We start from the raw sequence: 14,588 nt of genomic DNA on the forward strand, positions 1-14,588 counted from the left end.
GGCTTCTTATCTAGCAGCACTGTCTCATAAAAATCCTGCTGCTCCTTGGTGTGAAACCTGTAGTCCACGGCAGTCCTTCTCCTTGAAGCATACCGGTCTTCTTCTCTCCACTTTCTCAGCCCTGAATCTCTCCTGAGCTTCATGTCCTCAGCCACAGGATGAGCATCGTTGTGGTCTGGGATCTTGGGCTTTAGCTTCCTTAGGACATTTTCTTCCTCTTCTTCAGCAACAGTCTCAGGCACTGGGGCCTTGTTCTTTTCAGCTGCAGGAATGCTTCTTGTGTTCCTCTTTGGCTTTGGCTTTGGAGCTGGCTTGGCCTTGGAAGCAGCTCCCCCTGATTTTATGGCATGTCCCATTAGCTTGGGTGCCTTGGGTGCTGGTGCAGCTACTTCTTCTTCTTCCTCTTCCATGATGGAAGCTTTGCCAAGCACTCTAGCCACAGTCTTCTTCACCCTTTCCTTTCTTTTCTTGCTCTCAGCTGCAACTGGCTCTATGGGCTTCTCAGTTGACATTATGGCCTTTGAAATTGGTTGCCTGCCTGCTGGCCTTTTGATTTTCAGACCTGGCTTAGTGCCTTGAGCTGGCTCAACTCTCTTGGAAGTGGCCTCTTCCTCTGCCACATAGTCCTCATCTTCGGAATCTGAAGTCCTCTTCTTCCTTTGTCTCGTGGCAGCCTTTGGCAAATTGCTAGGAGTGCTCCTGCTGCCTTCATCAGATGAACTGGAGGGACTAGTGCCCTCACTCATCACCACTTGCTGCTCTGACATATTTTGGCTATCACTTTGATCAGACATGCTGCAAACTGACTGTTGACCCTGTGAATAGATTATAGATGAGGTAGAAAGGATGAGCATCACAAAATGCAGAGATTTTTGCAAAAAGAATGATCCAAAAACTTAGTTTTAGTTTCCCACTGAAATCATCTCGGATCTACCGATTTTCAAACTCGGTGATACCGAAACAGTTTTGGAACCTAAACTAGTGAACTCGGTAGGACCGAGTCACAGTTTGGTGGCACCGAGACTGCTAGGGTTTCACAGAGTTCCAAAATCGGTCACACCGATAAGTAATTCTCGGTCAGACCGAGTCTCACTTGTGCAATGGCATAAGCCAAATCGGTGGGTCCGAGATGGTTTCGGCGGAAACCTAAACCTAGAATTTTCGAATCAAACCTGATCTACGGGCGTTTTGACTGGATAGAAGTTTATCAAACATGGCTAGAATCAATATGATCACAATGTGCTAGGAATCAGATTGAGGAGTAGCACAAAGATCAAGTCCATACCCTAGTTCGGCGGGGACTTGCTACGGCGGCAACGGCGGGGCAGAATTCCCGTTGACGGCGACGGAGACCAGCGACTGGAGGCGGCTGTTAGCAAGAAGACGATCCGGAGACCACGAGGGCAGAGCAGGCTATCACGCGGGCGAAGGGGTTCGGAGAAATTTCCAAATTTTGCCCGTGACTATGTATATAGCCCGACCCTGTCGGTGTGACCGAGTGGAACAACTCGGTGGCACCGAGATTCATAACTGCAAGCAGTTACTGAAACTCGGTGTGACCGAAATGTTCAAATCAGTTGCACCGAGATCGAAAACCTAGATCAACTTAATGATCTCGGTAGGACCGAAAGTGGAGTATCGGTCGGACCGAGAATCATAAAGAGGTTTTGCAAGTTTAAGTCTATGACGAATCAGGGACTCCGAGCGCTCCTCACACAGAGTGGTTCGAATCTGACTTGATCAAATTTTGTGATGCAGCATGAATATAGTTTGAGACGAGAAAAGCATAGATAGCTAGAGGAGGTTCTTAGGCATTCTTGTCCATCCACTTGGCAAAAATAAATAAAGCCGAACAATCAAAACAACAAGTGGATGTCCTCGAATGAGTAAAATATGCAACAAGCATGCTCACACAATAAGATGGCAAATGAAATATGTGACAAGGCATGCACAACCAATTCTAGCATCTATCAAGCAATTTGCGATGACTAGGTCATCTATATATGAGTATATTGACTTAGGAGTCAAGTGAGATCACTTGATCATAGGTCATACTCATCGTTTAAGCTCAAGTGGGGTTACCACTTTTACATAAAGCATTGTTTTGTTCACATCTTTAGAGTTGCTTTAGCTCAAGTCTTAGAGTAAAGCTCCCCCTAGATGTGATATCCTCCCTAAGAGGGATGAACTAACCTTGGGTTTTGTCGATGATGACTTCATGTAGATATTGAAGATGTGGATGCTCAATGTTGATGTAGATCTCTTTGAGCTATCCATTTGAGTGAATTGCACTTTCAATACCTACATGGGTTAGTCCCACAAGGAACAAACAAGGATATCCATAGACATAGAGTGATGCACACAAAAGATGATGTCCATGAAAACTTTTAGGTTACCTTGTCCCTTGTCTTACCAATAAGAGGGTTTGTGACTCCTTGAACTAGTGCAAGATGTGGAAGTTGATTGCACTTGTTCTTGCCAAAATGATAAGAGTGAAGTATGTTGGCGGAGTCACCCTCAAGAACTCTCTAGTTCTTCTTCTTTTGGATCCACATCATCTTGATGGGAATCCTTGGAGTTGTAGTCGTACTTGATGAAGTGGAGCTTGAAGTAGTCTTGGGAATCCACTTGACTAAGGTCTTCGGAGCTTCTTCAAATGCATCAATTTCCTCTTGAAGCTTGTCCTTGCCTTTTTGCTTGTAGTCTTGTGGTGGAAGATCATCTTGAGCTTGTGTCCCCTTGAAAGAAGTATACTTCTCTTGTTGAGGGACAAACTTTGTCTTGGGGTATTGATCTTCTTCCCACTCAACTCCATTGGCATTGAACTTTCGCTCAAAACCAACACCTTGATTCTTCCGGTGCATTCCTTGCTTGTGCATGATTTCCTCGAATTGCTTACTCCCGGCAAGGCTTTTGTACACTCCTTTCTCTATAATTCCCTTCAATAAACTATTTTCTTGCTCAAGTGTAACTTGGCTAAGAGAATCATTAGTGGAATCAAGAGAGCTACTAGAAGTAACAATATTTGATTTAGCATGATCATTGTTACTACTAGAGGAAGAATCTTTCCTGTTAGACTTGACTTGAGGCATGTAAGTGGATAAGAGCAAATGCTTGGCAATGTAAGAAGAACTTTTCTTGCGGAGATCATCATTGATTGATTTTAAGAACTCATGCTCTTGCTCAAGATTGAGCTTTTCAAAGCGTAATTTCTCATGAGCTCTTAAAAGTTCTTGATGATCTTCGAAGATGGTTTCATGAGCTAACTTAAGAGTGTTTAGCTCTTTAGTTAGGGCCTCAATTTTCTCCTTATCATTGTCATTCGTTTTATCTTGATTAGCATGTTTAATTGATATTTCATCATAGTATTCATCACTAGAGTTGTAAACAAGCAAATCATCACCTAACAAGTCATCTTCATCACTATTGAAATCAACATACTCGGGGTGTGTTACCTTAGGACCTTTGGCCATGAAGCATCTTCCAATTCCTTCATTTGGTGAGTCAAATATGTCGTAGGAGTTGGTTGACACAAGTGCTAGACCGGCAACACCTTCATCTTGAGTATCTTTGGAGTCGGAGTGATAACTTCTCTCGGAGTGGCTGTCGGAGTCGGAGCCGGATACCCATTCACCAACATGAGCTTGATGTCTTCGTCTTGTGTAGCTCCTTGATGATTTTTCCTTCCTTTCTGAATCCTTGCTTCTCCATGAGTATCTTCGTTCATAACGATCATCTCTACTCCTTCTCTCTCTTGGTGGTGATCCTTTTCTTCTTCTTTTTGGAGAATCTTCTCTTCTCTTGTAGGGAGCCGTACACTCATTGGAATAGTGTCCGAGTCTTCCACAATTGTAACAGTCTCGCTCTCGACTAGAAGATCTTTTGTCATTGTAGGACCTTGACTTGGAGCTTCTATCTTTGCTTCTACCCTTGTAGAACTTGTTGAAGTTCCTCACCATTAAGCTCAATTCTTCATTGAAGTCTTGTTTCTCACTTGATGATGTAGGGGCTTCACATGAGGCTTTATAGGCACCACTTGATTTGTTGTGAAGTTCCTCTTTATCCTTAAGTGACATCTCATGAGCAACAATTCTTCCAATCACCTCCGTTGGCATGAGATCTTTGTAATTTGGCATCATTTGGATTAATGTGCACACGGTATCATATTTTCCATCCAAGGCTCTTAGAATCTTCTTGATGATGAATCTATCGGTCATCTCTTCACTTCCTAAGCCGGCAATCTCATTTGTGATGAGAGCAAGCCTAGAGTACATCTCAGACACCTTCACCATCCTTCATCTTGAACTTGTCAAGTTGGCTTTGAAGTACATCCAACTTGGATTCCTTGACGGAGTCGGTACCTTCGTGCATATCAATCAAAGTGTCCCAAATTTCCTTTGCATTCTCAAGACGGTTGATTTTGTTGAATTCTTCGGGGCACAATCCGTTGAAGAGAATGTCACAAGCTTGAGCATTGTATTGCAACATCTTCAACTCATCCGCGGTAGCTTCACGGTTTGGTTCTCTCCCGTCAAAGAAGTCACCTTGCAAACCAACACACACAATAGCCCAAACGGCGGGGTTATGTCCAAGAATATGCATTTTCATTTTATGCTTCCAACTAGCAAAATTAGTACCATCAAAGTAAGGACCTCTACGGTGATAATTTCCCTCGCTAGACGCCATACTCTCCTAGGTTGTGAAACCAAGGCTATGACCACCAAAAGCTATGGAGATCAAGCAAATGGAGACCAAAGCTCTGATACCACTTGTAGGATCGAAAGTATGTCTAGAGGGGGGTGATTAGACTACTTGACCAAATAAAAACTTAACCTTTTCCCAATTTTAGTTCTTGGCAGATTTTAGCTATTTTAGGACAAGTCAAGCAATCATCACATAATTTAAGCAAGCATGCAAAGAGTATATAGGCAGCGGAAAGTAAAGCATGCAACTTGCAAGAATGTAAAGGGAAGGGTTTGGAGAATTCAAACGCAATTGGAGACACGGATGTTTTTCCCGTGGTTCGGATAGGTGGTGCTATCCTACATCCACGTTGATGGAGACTTCAACCCACGAAGGGTAACAGTTGCACGAGTCCACACAGGGCTCCACCCAAGGGTAACGGTTGCGCGAGTCCACACAGGGCTCCACCCACGAAGGGTCCACGAAGAAGCAACCACCCACAAAGGGTCCACGAAGAAGCAACCTTGTCTATCCCACCATGGCCATCGCCCACACAGGACTTGCCTCGCTAGCGGTAGATCTTCACGAAGTAGGCGATCTCCTTGCCCTTACAAACTCCTTGGTTCAACTCCACAATCTTGTCGGACACCACTCTCCAAGAAGTAACAAATGGTGTGTAGGTAATGAACTCCTTGCTCTTGTGCTTCAAATGATAGTCTCCCCAACACTCAACTCTCTCTCACAGGATTTGGATTTGGTGGAAAGAAGGTTTGAGTGGAAAGCAACTTGGGAAGGCTAGAGATCAAGATTCATATGGTAGGAATGGAATGTCTTGGTCTCAACACATGAGTAGGTGGTTCTCTCTCAGAACATATGAGTTGGAATGGTGTGTGTGTTCTGATGGCTCTCTCATCGAATGAGAAGGAGGTGGAGGGGTATATATAGCCTCCACACAAAATCCAACCGTTACACAGTTTTCCAATCTCGGTGGAACCGAATCAATAAGCTCGGTCGGACCGAAAATATAAACCTAGTGACCGTTAGTGATTTTCGGTGGGACTGACATGCAACTCGGTAGGACCGATATGGTTAGGGTTTGGGCATAACGTAATCTCGGTGAGACCGAATTTGGTAATTAGCTAACCAGAGAGTTGGTCAGGCAAACTCGGTGGGACCGATTTGCTCTTTCGGTGAGACCGAGTGGAACTCGATGAGACCGAAAAGTTACAAAGGGGAAACACTGAGTTTACATTGCAATCTCGGTGGGACCGATTCGCTCTTTCGGTAAGACCGAAAAGTTACGAAAGGGAAACAGAGAGTTTGCAACCCCATCTCGGTGAGACCGAGATCCTTATCGGTAGAACCGACTTTCTAGGGTTTGGCAGTGGCTAATGACAAGTGAAACTCGGTGGCGCCGGATAGGAAGAATCGGTAGGACCGAGTTTGGCTTAGGGTTTAGGTCATATGTGGATATGGGAAAGTAGTTGAGGGTTTTGGAGCATATCACTAAGCACATGAAGCAAGAGGCTCATTAAGCAACACCTCATCCCTCCTTAATAGTATTGGCTTTTCCTAAAGACTCAATGTGATCTTGGATCACTAAAATATAAAATGAAGAGTCTTGAGCTTTTGAGCTTGAGCCAATCCTTTGTCCTTAGCATTTTGAGGGTTCCACTTTCACATCCATGCCATGCCAATCATTGAGATTTCCTGAAATAATCATCTTGGAATAGCATTAGCTCAATGAGCTATATGTTGTTATGAATTACCAAAACCACCTAGGGATAGTTGCACTTTCAGCATGGCCATGCGACAAGGATTATGAGATAATCCAGTGTGTGGTCGGCATCACTGGAACGAGAAAGAGGTCGAGCTAGCACAAGGATGACAGACTCGCCTTGAGCTCGACAGCATATATCGTGTGGCAAAAGGAATGGAAGTGTGATGTACAGGTTCACTAACCAGCTTCATAGTCTGTTTGGTGTTCGGCATGCCTTGCTAGAGGCCTCTACCAACCGTGCAGTTTGGAGGGGATCCGAACTGCGACCAAGCCGACTTGAACCTAAGGGGTCACGCGCTTAAGGGAAGGAACCTACGAGGTCGGATCCAAGGACACTGGTCGGATGTGATCCGAACTGTATTCGGATTGTGGCCGAGTAGACTTATGGGCTTTAGGGTCCGTGCGAGGCCCAAGTGTTGAGCCCGTGACGGACGCCTATATATATAGTGGAGGTGCGGCACACTCATGACCTGATCGCTTCTGCGCTGTCACTAGGGTTTGCATGTGTTGCGAATAGACACCCCCACTCGCTGCCGGTTGTGTGATCGGACCTAGCAGTCCGCCGCACGACATTCCTCCTACACGCGCGGATACCGTTAGAGGCGGTGCACTTGCGCCGCTTCGGCGAACCTATACGTGGGAACCGACCACCGGTTGTACGAGGGAGATCGGACGAGGAGGAGACGATCCACGAGGACGCGCTGCCCCAACTCTTCTTCCGCTGCACGGCACTGCGCGTCTAGTGGTAACGAACTGTGATCCATCTCCCTTAGCATGTTCTTGGTTGTTCTGCGCGTAGGAAATTTTAATTTGCAGTCGACGCACCCTACCGTAGATCCCAACATTTCATTCTTTTGCAACAATTACACGGACAAGGGAGTCCTCAACGCCATAAGTCGTCGTGACATAGCACACTTCGCTGACTTGGCGGCCATAGTAAAAAAATACTGTGCGATGGAGAGCGCCTGGAAAACCCAAACGCAATTTTGGGATAATCCGGCTCTGACAAAACCCCCAGTCCAGACTAAAAGGGTGCACTCTCATAAGTCGCCTGATTCAATTACAAAGAAGCAAAGGCCCACTACAGGGCGTGGAACCGTGTTGGAAGGATGGCTTAACGGGCCCTGCAAAATCCACAGTACAACGGATGCCATATCAACACACAACCTTAGAGCATGTTGGGTACTCCGACAGGTGGCCAAAAGCAGCGAGGATCTCCTCGCCCAACATATCTCAGAGCACCTTCCCATGGATAATAATACAGTATTGACGGTCTTCGAGACCTTCGCCTCAAATAATAGGCGTAAGCGAGCACTCCGCAGCCTCGTCGAAGTCTGCCACGTGGCAGCAATAAATCCATGGAGCGACACGGCTATTACCTTCAATGCCAGTGACGAACCTAAATTCCGAATAGCCTGAGCACCAGCCGCTTTGGTCCCAGTTCAATTGTGGACGGCTTTCGGCTCACCAAGGTGCTCATGGACGGCGGCAGCAGATTAAACCTCATCTATGAGGAAACTCTCCAAAAAATGGAAATAGACAGCAACCGCATTGAGCAAAGCAGTACGACCTTCTGAGGAATCATCCCTAGTCGGGAGGCACGTTGCGTTGGGAAAATCACACTTGATATGGTATTCGGCACTCTGGCGAATTACAGGTCCAAAGAAATTACATTCCAAGTGGCCCCGTTCAGTAGCGGATACCACGCCCTTCTAGGGCGGGAGGCATTCACAATCTTTCAAGCCATACCCCATTACGGGTACATGAAGCTCAAAATGCCTGGACCCAATGGAATCATCACTCTAGTTAGTGATCCGGACATAGCACTCCGCGCCGAGAACAAAACAGCCACACTAGCCCTCGAGACATTATCCGAAGCCCCTTGTGGCAGAGGAGTTAACCGCGCTGCGCTCCACGGTGGACAGGGACGACGTCATACTAGACAAAAGATCCAAGTCCACCTCCTTTAAACCAGCGGATGAAATAGTCAAATTCCAAGTCCATCCAACGGACCCCACAAAAACAGCATCCATTGGGGCACAATTAAATACCAATGTAGACGCCGCACTACAGGAGTTTCTGCGCGAGAATTGGGACATATTCCCATGGCATCCTTCAAACATGCCAGGAATCCCACGCGGATTGGCCGAGCATAGCCTTAATATCCTAAAAGGATTCAAGCCGGTCAAGCAGACTCTTTGGCGTTTCTCCGAACCTAAGCGACAGGCCATGGGAGAAGAGCTAGCCAAGCTACTAGAGGCCGGATTTATTAGAGAAATAAAGCATCCGGACTGGCTAGCAAACCTGGTGATGGTACCAAAGAAGGACAAATCCTGGCGCCTATGCGTCGACTTCAAAGACCTTAATAAGCCTTGCCCAAAGGATCCCTTTCCACTCCCTCGCATTGATCTAATCATCGACGCTACCGCAGGACACTAATCATACTCCGGTTACCACCAGATTAAGATGGCAGAGTCTGATCAAGCCGCAACAGCATTTATCATGCCATACGGCCCCTTCTGTTTTAACACAATGCCCTTCGGGCTCAAAAACACCGGCGCAACATATCAGCGCATGATCCAGACATGTCTAGAAAAGCAGATCGGCAAGACTGTGGAGGCATATGTACACGATGTGGTCATTAAAACCAGACACGTCGACTCGTTAATAGACGACTTGAGGCTCACGTTCACCAACCTCCGAACATAAGACATTAAGCTCAATCCGGAAAAATGCGTTTTCGGTGTTCCTGCCGGAAAGCTCCTGGGCTTCATCGTCTCCAGTAGAGGAATTGAAGCAAATCCAGCTAAAATCTGAGCTCTGTCGCAGTTGGCTATCCCAACTGACCTCAAGAAAATCCAGAAATTGACTAGATGTGTGGCGGCTCTAAGCCTCTTTATCTCCCGATTAGGAGAAAAGGCACTTCCCCTTTATCGCCTTCTTCGGCGCACCGAACACTTCGAGTGGACGGACGCAGCCATGGCCGCACTGGAAGAAATAAAAGCCATCCTGGCCACCAACCCAATCTTGGCCGCACCGACTATGGGCGAACCAATGCTATTATATATAGCAGCAACTCGTCAAGTTGTAAGCGCAGTACTCGTCATCGAATGAGAGATGGATGAACATAAATTCCCACTTCAAAAGCCGGTATATTATGTATCCACCGTCCTCATCCCATGCAAATCACGGTACCCACATTATCAAAAGATAGCATACGCGGTATTCATGGCATCCTAGAAACTACAACACTACTTTCAAGAGTGTTCAATCACGGTGGCCTCCGAAGTACCACTCAATGACATAATAAACAACCGCGATGCTACGGACCGGATTGTCAAATGGGCCATCAAGCTCCTTCCGTTTGACACAACATACAAACCACGGCGAGCCATTAAGTCACAAGTATTGGCCGATTTCGTAGCCGAATGGACAGAAGCCGAACTCCCTAAAGTGTACGGCGCATACTCCAATTGGACCATGCACTTTGATGGCTCTAAAATGCTGGCTGGCCTAGGGGCTGGCGTCTTCCAGATGTCCCCCACCGGAGATATAGTACAATACGTGCTCCAAATACTATATACAGACTCCAATAACGCGGCCGAATATGAGGCCCTTCTACACGGTCTCCGGATGGCAGTGCCCATGGGCATTCAACGCCTGGAGGTGCGCGGGGACTCGAACCTCACAATATCCCAAATAAATGGAGACTTCAATGCCAAGGATCCGAAAATGGCGGCATATCGCAAAGCCGTCCTCAAAATGTCAGCTCGGTTCGAGGGGCTTGAATTCCACCATGTGGCTCGGGAAAACAACCAGGCGGCAGACATCCTCGCCCGTATCGGCGCTAAACGCGACCCTGTCCCACCGAACATCTTCCTGGAAAGACTGTTCAAATCGTCCGTGGTATGGGAAGGGGACACCGGCAAAAATAGTCCGGACCCGGCCACAGCCCCAGATAATGAACAATCTGACACAATCGGAGGTTCCGCCACCGAAATAACACCTTTAGCTCACGAGATAATGGTTGTCATCGCCCAGTGGACAGAACCATTCCTGGCCTACCTAACTAGGCAGGAACTACCCGAGGACCAAAATGAGGCACGCTGCATAGTGCGGCGATCTAAAGCCTACAAGGTCCATGAGGGAGAGCTTTATAAGAAAAGCACAACTGGAGTCCTTCAAAGGTGCATCTCCGAAGAGGAAGGGCGGAAGCTTTTGGTAGAAATCCATGCCGGACTCCAGTATCTGGTCCGGGCAGGTTTTTATTGGCCGATGGCCTGGGCAGATGCATAGCATCTGGTCCAACATTGTGTTGGTTGCCAGCTTTTTGCAAACCAAAGCCACATGCCACCTACCCCCCTCCAAAAAATCCTCATTACTTGGCCCTTTGCGGTCTGGGGGCTTGATATGGTCGGACCCCTCAAAGGGAGAACCCATAAGAAAAAAATACTTACTGGTCATGGTGGATAAATTCAGCAAATGGATAGAACCAAACCTGTCAAAACGGCTGAATCTGGACCGATGATAGACTTCATATCCGGGGTTGTACACCGTTATGGCGTCCCCCACAACATCATCACTGGCAACGACACGAACTTTACATCCGACGAGGTGAAACTTTGGTGCAACAACATGGGCATTAAGCTCGATTATGCTTCGGTCTATCATCCGCAAACTAACGGTCAAGTCGAACGAGCAAATGGTCTTATCATGAGCGGCATTAAACCTAGATTATTGCGGTCCTTAAAGGAATCAGACACACATTGGGTAGAGGAGCTCGACTCCGTACTATGGGGGCTGCGAAGCACGCCAAATCGCACTACCGGATACACACCGTTTTTTATGGTGTACGGCGTTGAGGCGGTGCTGCCCTGCAACATAATTCATGACTCACCTCGAGTGCGCATGTATGAAGAAAGAGAAGCCGAGATCGACCGGCAGGACAGTTTGGATGTCCTGGGGGAGGAGCGCGACGTGGCAAAAGCCCGTTCCGCATTCTATCAGCAACAGGCTCGAAGGTACCAAAGCAGAGAAGTGCGGGCCAAAACCTATAACGTTGGCGAACTAGTTCTACGCCTGCCAGAGAAGAAAAAGAACAAGCTCAAACCCAAATGGGAAGGTCCCTTCATTATCGATCAGGTTTTGATCGGTGGAGCATACCGTCTGCGGGACGCATCGGATAATCGACTCGAGCCAAACCCATGGAACGCAGTCCGAAGATTCTACGCCTAGCGCCGTACTCTATGTTTGTCTCCTTACCTCCATCAATTTTTTGCACATCTGTTTTTCTCTCTTTCCTTCTCTTTTTTTCTCTTCAAGGCCCCTCAAGGCTATACTTGTGTCTTGGTTACACACCCTTGATGCGTTAACTGCGCTCAATTTACCTGAGGGCTTCTTATACAGAAGCTTAATCTAATTACCTTTCTGGGCTTTATGCTCCACACCTGTGTTATTCTTCCGCATGTACCTTTTTCGCCATTATATGCATCGATATGACTTCAGTTTTGGACAAGCTGGGTTGCCTGACTCTTGTATTTATGCCCTACATTCCCGTTAATTTGGCTAGGGCATAAGGGGAGCACCTCTGCGATTGTTACTGCTGGGTCAGCCGGATGTGTACCTCAGACTGGGTGAAGCCGAAAGCTAGCATTCTTAAGGGAATATTCGGTCGATTGTTACACGCCCCCATATATTTTTAACCTGCGTTTCGCAGTTCGAACATGCACATTAGGGCATGCGTACCCAGGGAAAGGAACCCTTAACGGAACTATTCTCCTTGGAAGATGTTTCTTACTATCCATGCAATATAACATAACTAGTTGGATACTTGTCTATTCAAGCACTTATGACCCCTACGCCTGGTTTCCATGCATACCCCGGTTTTTACATAACCGTGTGGGTATTCGGATACACTCTGGACTATCGGGTCCAGAGGTCAAAGCGAAAAGGTCCGCCATGACAAATGATTTAAAATCCGGCTAGGGACATTACACATGTCACTTGAAGTACACAGTCACAAATACTGATTAAATTCTTCTTCTATACCATCCAACAGGCTGTCTAGCCTGCAATCCTGTTGGGAATACTTTGCGGCTAATGCAACTTGTTCATACACTAAACTGACAGGGATCTCTTTCCCGTCAGGCCCCACAGGTCCGACCTCGGCCATGTGGTTTGGTTCCGCCTTGGTATATCGTGTCTTCACCATAGCCCAGGCTTCCCTCGCACCTTGTCAGGAGGCTGATATCTTCCATAGTCGGAAGAACTGCCGCGCTCCCTTGAGCTTCTCGATAAGCTCCCCCATGCCTCCTGGCGGGGACGCGGATGGCCACAAGGCTTGGGCAATACCCTGCATCACCTGCCGAACTTGTTCGTGCAGTTGTGAGAGCTCTGGGAGGAGATCACCCGAAGACCCGAGCATCTCCTCCGCGGGACGACCCATCAGCATACCTGCAGACATAACGCTGTTAGCAGGCTTCTTTGCCGAACTCCTTTAAAAAGTTCGTTCAAGCACTTACTTAAAATGCCGCGTCGAAGCCGTTTATTCTCCTTCACGGAGTCCGCAAGCTGGGCTCAGACATCCTTCAGTTCCATGCCCAGCCGAATATTGGCATCTTGGAGATCATTTTTCTCCTTCCGAACTCAGGTTAGCATGCGCTCGCTAGCATTTCACTGCCGATCGTCACGTGCCGTATCCGCCTCTATGGCCCCCGGATTTACTCCGGGGCCACCTGCAACATCTATTGTTAGATGTGCATACATGCCGCATACTACCTGGTACCCATATTCTTTGCAATAGTCAAAAGTGTTACCAGGGGGACCCTTTTTGGGCTCCTTCAATGCGGCAACAGCGGCTTCCAGCTGGGCCTTGCACTCGTCCAGTTCTTGAGACAATTGGGAATTCTTCTCCGTAAGAACCTGCACAAATAATGATCCTTAAATCAGTTGTGTCAACTGTTTCAAGTCTCAGGGGCTACTGATACATATAATCGTCAGATTTGCTTACCCGTATATCCCTTACATACTAGTTCGTGGCTTTGGCTAGACCATTTTGAGCGGCACGGATGTACGCGTCTCTAGAATTGAAGGTATCAAATGCCTCTGGTGAGAAACAAGCATCACGGAGTACGGCCCGGCGATGCCGGTGATTCATGGCGCTCTCCACTTCTGAATTTGTAGCGGATATTCTATCTGCATCCTCTGTAGGAGGAGCATCCGGCATCCGCCCCATGTTGGCTTCCGCCTCTTTGTCAGGCCCTGGAGCCCGACTAGTGGAGGCGTGATCGGCAGCCTCTCCGGATATAGTCTGGCAAGCATTCTTTCTATTAAAGAAACATGGACGACATTATATTTTGAGAAAGATGACAACCATGGAGCGAGGTTTTGTGTCATACCTCTGCGTCGGCGTCTCCGTCCTAACCGCCTTCCTTTTTGGCCTACCCGGCTTTGGTGCCTCTTGTTGGTGAGTTGCTGCGGGTTCAGCACGGCGTCCCGAATGCCTTCCCTATAAAACACCATATGTGTACAGTGGGTGAAGTGTATAAAAGGGGATCCTATTTTTGGGAGTTGGGATTTTTGGTTTTTCTTACATGCGACGCAGGGAGTAGTACGGGATAGTCGGCCGTTATGGCCACCATGGCGTCGTCACAGCTTAATTGATAGAATTGCCTGTCTATTAGCTCCACGAATATGTCCGGATCCTCTTCGAGTCCAGAACCGAGGGCCTGACCAGGGTCCTCTGGTGGCATCATCTTCCCCGTTAAAACACCACATGGGATGCCCTCGATATTGAAGTGGCTGCACTCCCCGCATTATGTCTATTGAAATAACCTCGATTATTGTCAATCCCGATTGAGCCAACACTTTAATCCGGTTCATCAAGTAAAGGACTTCTCCATTGTCTTCCTCCTGGGGGCCCTGTGGGCGCCAGATTAGGCGTTTCTTCAGAGGAGCATTGTTGAACTCAGGAAGACCTTGCCGAACAGGGTCTGGAAGGGGGACGTCCTCCATATAAAACCACTCTGAAGGCCAGTCTTCGAACGTCTTCTTCGGAGTACCGGACAGGTATCCGGTTTCGGCGATGCGCCATTTTTCGACTCCGCCCACCTGATAAAGTGACCCC

The sequence above is a fragment of the Triticum urartu genome, chromosome 3A (assembly GCF_056163025.1).
Source record: "Triticum urartu cultivar PI428250 chromosome 3A, HENAU_Tu73, whole genome shotgun sequence".
Taxonomy (NCBI): domain Eukaryota; kingdom Viridiplantae; phylum Streptophyta; class Magnoliopsida; order Poales; family Poaceae; genus Triticum; species Triticum urartu.